The sequence below is a fragment of the Theobroma cacao genome, chromosome 2, assembly GCF_000208745.1.
Source record: "Theobroma cacao cultivar B97-61/B2 chromosome 2, Criollo_cocoa_genome_V2, whole genome shotgun sequence".
NCBI classification, from domain to species: domain Eukaryota; kingdom Viridiplantae; phylum Streptophyta; class Magnoliopsida; order Malvales; family Malvaceae; genus Theobroma; species Theobroma cacao.
This window is the reverse complement of record NC_030851.1, coordinates 33,986,680-33,996,389: the sequence shown is the minus strand read 5'-3', so window position 1 is coordinate 33,996,389 and position 9,710 is coordinate 33,986,680. Positions and strand designations below refer to the sequence as shown.

Below are 9,710 nucleotides of genomic sequence, written 5' to 3'. Positions count from 1 at the left end.
AAGAACTCTGAAATTTTTCAAAAAAAAAAAGAAGATGAATAAAGTAAGGGATTAACAACTTTAGAAGAAAAAACTTTCTCTCACCTTCATTTAGATACACACACACACACACACAAAATATCAAAAACTACTAATATGTAGATATGTCTACAACAATTAAAAATAACAAAAAAGAAAAATAAAATGACTCTGCAAGTCTAAGTAAATGTTACACACCAAAGCTTTAGCAGCAGATATTACACGCCAAGGCTAAAGCTTCAGTATTAGATGTTATACACCAAGACCAACGTTTCACCACTAGATGCTACATGTTAAAACCAAAGTTTTAACACTAGATATTACACGCCAAAGTTTCCTTCATCCTACTGATGTTACATGCCAAGACATGAATCACTTTGTTACATGCTAAGGTATGTTCTACTAGACTTGAATCACTGAAAAACTCAATACTAATAAACTCAAGAATATGTTGTTACTTGCCATGCTATGCTTTTTGGTTTATAGATCAATGATGATATCACCAGATGACAAGAGATAGACAAAGAGAGGGGTTTATGAATGTAAACCAATAAACCCAAGAACATATTGTTACTTGCCATGTCATGCTTTTTGGTCTATATATCGATAACGAGATGACGACGATATACGGAGAAATAGTGATGATAGTAAAATTAGAGATAGCTGAATGACGAGAGAGAAAAACGGGGAATATAGCATACGAATGGTAAAAGAGAAACATTGAGAGTATTTAATTTGTTTGAAATAGTTTTAAAGATATTTTATGTTGAAAGTTATTTTTGAAATGGACTTCATAGAAAATTTAATCATACTCTTCATTTCCACAGTTGAAAGTAAGTGTGGGTTCTATTGTTGAGGTACATAAAAGATTTTGTTAGTGCATGGATTGTCATGGGTTCCGTTGTAGCAACTTCACATGGAAATTGAGTTGCATGATTTTGCTACAATTTTGGTGATTAGTACGTTAGGTTTCATTTCCCTTATTAAGCAAATCCTCAATTTTTTTCAAATGGGTTTGGATTATGTTGCTCAGACCACCAAAGAATCTTAAAGACTATGGTTCATGGGCTATAGTTACTAGTTGTACTGATGGGATTGGGAAAGCCCTGGCATTTGATTTGGCGTCAAAGGGTCTTAACTTAGTCTTGGTCAAGCAAAACCTTTTAAAGCTTGAAGCTACCTCCAATGGTATGTGTGAAAGATTTGGTGCAAAAATCAACATAAGAAACGTTGTCATTGACTTGGCCAAATCTAGTGGAGAAAAGATAGCTAAGATGATGGAGGATGATATTTGAGTGTTAGATATAGGTGTTCTTATAAACAACGCAAGCTTGGCCTACTTGGGTGCAAGATTTTTCCATAAGGTTGATTTAGAGCTTATGGAGAGTATTATAAAGGTGAATATTGAGGGAGCTACCTCGGTTACCAAAGCAGTGCTTCCGGTAATGCTAAACAAGAAAAATAGGCAATAGTTACCGTTGGTTCTGGTACCTCTAGTGGCATCTGTGCTTTCCCGTTATACACCATTTATGCTACTAGCAAAGCGTAAGTTTCTATATTCTTGTACTTTAATGGTTTAATTGTTTCATCAATCAACTTGAATGTTGGAAAAATTAATTAATAAGAATGCTCCCTGTGAAACTTCTTTGATATTATACTTGAAAGCATCACAATTAAGAGTTTTAAAGCCTAAAATTTGGTTACTTGATGCACTTGTCAATGTCATTTTCCATCATAAAAGGGATGGGGGATATCTTGCTTGGTAGATGAATTATTTTCCTCACAAATGAAGATAGATTTGCTATCAATCTCATGGTGTCCTGGGTTTTTGTTTTCCTATATCCTATTATCTTCATTACATCTCAACTGGATCTGAAAATCGCATGGCATAGTTGAAACTTGAAACTCAATGGCCCCATTGGTCAAAGAAAAAAACATAAAAAAACTTTGAAAATTGTCTTCTAAATTTGAGGAAAAGAAGATAACTTCTTGAGAAAGCATAGCTTTAATATTCACATTGATTGTTTAGTGAGTTTTAGCCTGGGGTTGACACTAATGGTCCTTCATACCCTTTATGAGGTAACTGAGCCTTAAAGTTAGGCTTCCCCAGCCCCCAACTAATGAATGATTCTATATCCATATATATGTATATCCTTAAAAGAATTGTTTAGTAAGAAAAGATTGGAGGTTACCTGATTACACCTAGTTATCTTATCCATGATTGGTATCCCAAGCCACAATTAGCTTTATACATCTTTTACAATGCTTTTAGAATAATTAGGAAATAAGTGTTACCTGTAACATTAGAGATTTTATATCTTTGTTGAAAGCAAAAGAAGAAAACCATTTCTTCTCTTGCTTGTGTAGTTAAGAAAAAACCTATAATTGGAGAAAGTCTCTCCCTCGCTTGTGTAGTTTAGAAAACATATAATTGGTGAAAGTCTCTTCCCTTGGTTTTGGATATTTGTTGACTATTGGCTTAGATAGAACATAGAAACTTTTTCCTTCTTAGATAAGTTGTGAAGACTTTGCAATGACAATTATTGTTCTTTTCTAATTTTTTAAATTTGTTTTAAATCATCAATCAATGAATTAAAAATAGGACTAAGGAGGCAACTAGTTGACAGCAATATTACTTAGGTTAGAAGAACTAGTTAAGAAAAGGAAGCTTAGCAAACACTCTAAAACATCTCCCTCAAAATTATACCTATATGACGAGAGTCAAACTTAAAATAGGTCTACATTGCTTCTATAAAGCCTACAATGGATAATGCAATCTAGTTTCCTAGTGATATTGGTCCAATCTTATTGTTGTTGATGCCATTGCATATTTAACTGTCAAGATTCTATTCTCATTTTTTTTCACTAATTCTAGTTTGCTTATAAGATTAACATTTAAATATGTTGGTTTTTGAGCATGTCAGATTCCTTTATTTGTGGCAACTGTTGGAAAATAATGTATTTCATAAGGTTCAAAAATCCCACATTGCTAAGGTATATAAAGGTGTGAGTGCTTTAAATAAGCAAACCCATTATGGGCTTGTTGCAAAGAAGAAAAAAGATTGGGCTCGCGCACATAAGAGATCAGGCTAAGCCTTGAGAAAATTCAAATTTCCTCGCCTACGTGCTAGTATACACGTGAGCTAGGCCCAAATTAATTTTTGTACCTTGGCTTTAATTTTTTTTTAAAGCTTTCTTAACCTTTGATTGAATCAGACTCAAACTCTCCCAACGTCGACCTGACTGAGTATAATCAAATTAGACTCAAACTCTCCCAAGGTCTACTTGACTAAGTATACATGCTGACCAGGTTTTTTCTCAACTCCTCAGATTTGGTGCGATGTTCACCTCATTCTCGTGATTTAGTGCAACATTCACTTCAGTTTCTGCCTATAAATACAACATCCTTATCTCATTCACAACACAACCAAGCAAAGCTTCTCTATTACTCTCTTCTCAAGCTTCTTTGCATGTTATTTCTTTGTTTTCATTCTTTTCCTACTATGTTTTATTTTTTCAGAAAAATCTTTCTGTTGTTTCTATTGTCCTTTACTAGTTTTTGCAACTTATAAGGAAGGGTCTGTTGAATCTTGGAAGAAAACTACTACAGTCTTTTGCACTAAGTATTGTACTCTAAAAGGATGAAAATTATCTTTAAGGATAGTGATACCATGCCTTAGACTTTTTACTGTTTTTACTTCCTTTATTTTATATTCGTTTGTTTCATAGAAATTTTTCTAACAATCTTAAGGATAATGGATTCCCACGTTGATAATGTTGCTGCCACTGTTCTACTGCTGCCTCTGTCTCTACTGCCATCACCACTATCAATGGTTCCACCATGGCTCCCACTCCATTGACCGTTCCTCCTATGCCTTTGGTTTCATATGCCAAACCAATTATAGATATTTTCAAAATTGACATTTTTTATGGCAAAAATTTCAAAAAATGGCAAGCAAGGATTTTTTTTCAATCCTTGATGTTCATGGGGTGGCTTTTACGCTAATTGATTCCAAGCCAGATGATGTCAAGATGCTGAAACCATGGATGCATGCAAATAAGGTATGTAGGCATATGATCATTAGCACACTTTCTAATGAGCTGTTTGATGCATACAGTTCGTACAAAGAAGCAAAGCAAATATGGGAGTCAATGATTGCCAAGTACACTACTGAAGATGTTGGGAAATAGAAATTCGTGATTGACAACTTCTATTGTTGGAAGATAATAGATGACAAGGACATCAAGAGTTAGATCAATGAATACCACAAGCTGGTGGATGATTTAAAATTTTAAAAAATCAACTTGCAAGAAGAGTTTGTTGTTAGGTTGCTAATTGAGAAGCTGCCAAGATCCTAAAATGGCTACAAGCAGCAATTGAAGCACAAGGAAAAATAATTGTTACTTGCAAACTTGATTGTGCACATCATCATTGAAGACATAACCGGGCGGGAGATTAAGGCCTCCAAAGCTACGGAAGGTGCAACTAAAGCCAATTTGGCACAAGGTAAAACTCAACGTCAACATAGGTACCCTCATAAACTTGATTATAAATCCAAAACTCCTCATCCCACCTTGAAAAATAAGGGTAGTTGTTTTGTTTGTAGAAAGCCAGGGCATTATGCAGTATAATGCAGAAATAGAGCAAAGGGAAATGACAAACCTGCTAATCTAAGAGTCAACTTGGTCAAAGCAGATGAATCTGATGATATAATTGCTACGGTCATTTCACAAGCAAATATGGTGGCCAATGTGAAGGAATGGGTGGTAGACTTAAGTGCTAATAGGCATATCTATGCAAACAGAAATGCCTTTACCTCATATACTCTAGTAGAGGAAGGAGAAGAGATAATATACCTTGGTGATTCTCGAATTGCTCAAGTTCTTGAAAAAGGGAAAGTCCTTCTCAAGCTCACATTTGGCAAAACCCCAGCTTGAATGATGTTCTACATGTTCCTAATATGCAAACCTAGTTTCTGTGGCCTTATTGGGCAAGGTTGGGGTGAAAGTGTCATACAAATCTAACAAGATCGTAATGACAAAAAAAAAGATGTTTTTGGGTAAAGGATATTGTAATCAGGGACTCTTTGTACTTAACATTTAAAATGTTCTGAATGAAAATGCTAGTTTTTTCGTTTACACGATTGACTCTATTAATTTATGGCATTGTAGACTAAAACATGTTAGCATTCCCTAGATTAAAAAATGTAATTACCAGGTTTAATTTCTAGTATTAAAAATGGATGCTTTAATAAGTGTGAAATATGTGCTGAAACGAAATCAACTAAGAAAACTTGTATTTTAGTAAATAGAGAATCTGAATTTTTAAGTTTAATTCATATTGGCTTAAGAGATCTAAAACAAACTATGACTAAAGGCGATAAGCAATACTATATTATATTTATTGATGATTATTCTAGATTTACTAAAGTTTATTTACTTATGCATAAAGATGAAGCTTTTGACATGTTTATTAAGTATAAAGCTGAGAAAATCAATTGAATAAACAAATAAAAAGAGTTAGATCAGATAGAAAGGGTGAATATATACAGATTAATGATATTTGTGAAAAAGAATGAATAATTCATGAAATTACTGCTCCATATTCCCATAAATCAAATGGTGTAGTTGAAAGGAAAATCGAACATTAAAAGAAATGATGAACTTTATGCTTGCTAGTTCTAATGCACTTGAAAACTTGTGGGGTGAAACTTTATTATCTGCATATCATATTCAAAACAAAATTCTTTATAAGAAAACTAGTAGGACACCTTAAGAATTATGGAAAGGCTATTCTCTTAACTTAAAATATTTGAAAGTGTGAAGGTGTCTTGCTTAAGCAATGCTTCCTAATTTTAAAAAGAGAAAAATTGGCTCTAAGACATATAATTACATGTTTATTAGTTATGCTGAATATAGTGCTGCATATAGATTTCTTGTATTAAAAAGTGATGTTCTTGATTATAATACAATTGTTGAAACAAAAATGGTGAATTTTTTTAGCATATTTTTTCATTGAGAATTGATACAATTTCTCATGCACCTTTTAGTAAAATGATTTTGAAATACAAAATGATGATTTAAGAAAGAGTACAAGACCAAGGAAAGAAATTTCTTTTGGTAATGACTTATCTTGTAGATAATGATCTTTTAACTTATGCTGATGCAATTTATTCTAAAGAAAGTCCATTTTGGAAATAAGCTATACAAAATGAGATTGGTTCGATTTCACAAAATCAAACCTAGGAATTAGTTGATTTACCACCTGTAGCCAAATCAATTGGTTGGAAATGGATTTATAAAAGAAAATTTAATCCTAATGGTTTTATTGAGAAATACAAAGCCAAATTAGTTACAAAGGATTTTACTCAAAATCAAAATATTGACTATTTTAATACGTTTCCTCCAGCAACAAGAATTTCATCTATTTGTGTTTTGTTTGCCTTAGCTTTGATTTGCAAACTCATTGTTTATCAAATGGATGTTAAAACCATTTTTCTGAATGGTGATTTAAGAAAAGAAATTTATATGGTCCAACTTGAGGGCTAGGTTCTTCCTGGTCAAGAAAATAAAGTTTGTAAATTGATTAAATCTTTATATGGCTTGCAACAAGTACTAAAACAATGGCATAAGAAATTTGATCAAGTTCTTGTTAGTAATGGATTTTCTACCGTTGGATTTGATAAATTTGTGTACACAAAAGCTGTTAATAGTGAACGCTTGATTATTAGCTTATATGTTGATGATATGCTTATTTCTGGTACATACATTGATATGATGAATAAAACAAAATGTTTCTTAACTTCAAAATTTGATATGAAAGATTTGGGAGAAGCCAATATTATTTTGGGTATTAAAATCATAAGATGTGATAGTGGCTTAATGCTAACACAAGAGCATTATATTGAGAGGCTACTTAAGAAGTTTGGATGTTTTAATGTCACATTTATGAGTAGTTCTTATAATAGAAATATCTAATTAAAGAAAAATAGAAGTGATAATGTAGCTTAGTCTGAATATGAACAGATTATTGAGAGTCTGATGCATTTGATGAATTAAACTTGACCTGATATAGCTTATGTTGTGTGTAGTCTGAGCATATATACATAAAGTCTCAATCAAGATCATTGGACTGCCTTAAGTAGAGTGATGAAATATTTGAAAGATACCATAAACTATAGTATTTTATATAATGAATTTTTCACTATATTAGAAGGATATAGTGATGTTAACTGAATCTCAGATTCAGATGAGACAAAATCCACAAGTGGTTATGTATTAACTTTGGTGGGGGAACTATAACTTATAAATCAGCCAAACAAACAATAATTGCTAAATCTATAATGAAGTCAGAATTTGTAGTTTTAGAGTTGGTTGGAAATGAGGCTGAGTGGTTGAAAAACCTCTTAGCCAATATTCTGTTAGGAATGAAACTAACACCTTCTATGTCTATGCATAGTGATTGCCAAGCGGCAATAGACGTTATGAAGAATAAAACTTTCAATGGTCAAAATAGACACATTCGTTTGAGACATGATGTAGTAAAGTAGCTACTTAAAGATGGAATTATATCCATTAATTATATGAAGTCATGGCTAAATTTGGTCTATCCTCTAACTAAACCTCTAGGAAGAAAATTGATTAATGATACATCGAGGGGAATGGGACTTAAGCCAATTGAAAAAATCAACAAATAATGGTAACCCAACCTATGTGATTAAAGATCTCATACATTAGGTTCATATGAGCAATAAAAAGTTATTTGTTGATGAATTAATGCATTATTAAAATTATTGTCTCCCTTATCAGTAGTGTATTAAATTGATGTATACACTTGGTGGAATCACTTATATAAGTGTGGAGTGGGGCCGTTTCTATGAGAATTGTGATAAATTCTCTAAAGCACTTATGAATAACCAAGTATGTGCATGGCCTATTCGTGCAAAACCTCATTGAACAGGAAAAATTGTGGGGTGTAATGTGATTGATGAAAATTATATTTTACATAAAGAATTTTTGGTTAACATAAGTTTAAATTTTACCAAAATTCTGTAATTTATGTTTCATTCTTTTTAGCGTTGGTTTATAGCTTAAAAAGCACCAATTACAATGCATTACACTCAAATGAAATTTGACCCAACTAAAATTTCCTATAAAACCTTATGAAATATGTGGGGGATTGTTGAAAAATAATTTATTTCATAAGGTTCAAACATCCCACATTGCTAAGATACATAAAGATGTAAGTGCTTTAAATAAGCAAACCCATTATTGGTTTATTATAAAGAAGAAAAAATAGTGGGCTCCTGCGCACAAGAAATCAAGCTAGGCTTTGAGAAAATTCAAATTTCCCCCCATGCATGCTAGTATACACGTGGGCTAGGCCCAAGGTAATTTTTGTACCTGTGCTTTAATTTTTTTTAAGCTTTCTCAGCCTTTGATTGCATCAAACTCAAACTCTATCACGATCTACCTGACTAAGTATAATCAAATCAGACTCAAACTCTCCCAACATTTACTTGACTAAGTATATATGTTGACCAAGTTTTTTCTGAACTCTCTTAATTTGGTGCAATGTTCACTTCATCCTCTATCTATAAATACAATCTCCCTACCTCAGTCACAACACACACCAAGCAAAGTTTCTCTACTACTCTCCTCTCAAGCTTCTCTGTATAATATTTCTCTGTTTTCATTCCTTTCCTGCTAGGTTTTATTTTTCCAAAAAAATCTTTTTACTTTTCCTACTATCTCTTACTAGTTTGTGCAAACTATAAGGAAGGATCTATTAAATCTTGGAGGATAATCACTACAGTCCTGTTGTACCAAGTATTGTACTCCAAAAAGGCGAAAATTATCCTTAAGCACAGTGATACCACACCTCAGACTTTTTACTATCGTTACTTTCTTTATTTTATTTTCATTTGTTTCTAAGAAATTTTTCTAGCAGTAACAAAGATGTCAAGGTTAAAGAAAGCTTCCTTATTCATTCCATCGACAGAAATATATAGCAAAGCAAGCCTATGGTGGATTGGTTATGAACATCTATGTGTTCCATATTGGCCACATTCTGTGCTAGGGGTGAGCAAAATCAATTTAGACCAATTACTTATCCAAAAAAAAATACGATTTGGGTAAAAACGATTTAGTCTAATTGGTCTATTGGATTGATTGGTCCAAAATGTTTGATCTAATTGATTTTTTGGTCGGTTCTCGATTTTAAAATTTTTGGACCAATCCACCAAAAAAAGCAAACTGGCTATATATATATATATATATATATATATATATATATAATATGAAATTACAAGTTATATATTTTAAATAATATAACTTATATGTTAATATTATAATATATGATAGTAAATATCCTACATATTAATATGTTATAATTATTACACTTTAGTAATGTTTCGTAATATAAAATGTTATGAATATTTATATAATTGTATAAATATATTATATATACATATATTTAATTTATACATAAATATTACTATAATTTATAATAAACTTTATTTATATGATTGCACTTAATAACTTTATTAGTTATCACCTTAGAATTTATAATATATTATTTATAATTAGTTATTATTTATACAAACTTTGATATAAAACATTATAACATATAAGTTATGTAATTAATTTCATATATATATATATATATATAATAAAGTACATATTATTATATT

The 9,710-nt window shown here is 31.6% G+C and overlaps 1 pseudogene; it reads left to right on the top strand.

The window, feature by feature from the left end:
* The window catches only part of LOC108660711, a 9,822-nt pseudogene continuing 1,046 nt past the window's right edge, over nucleotides 935-9,710 (top strand).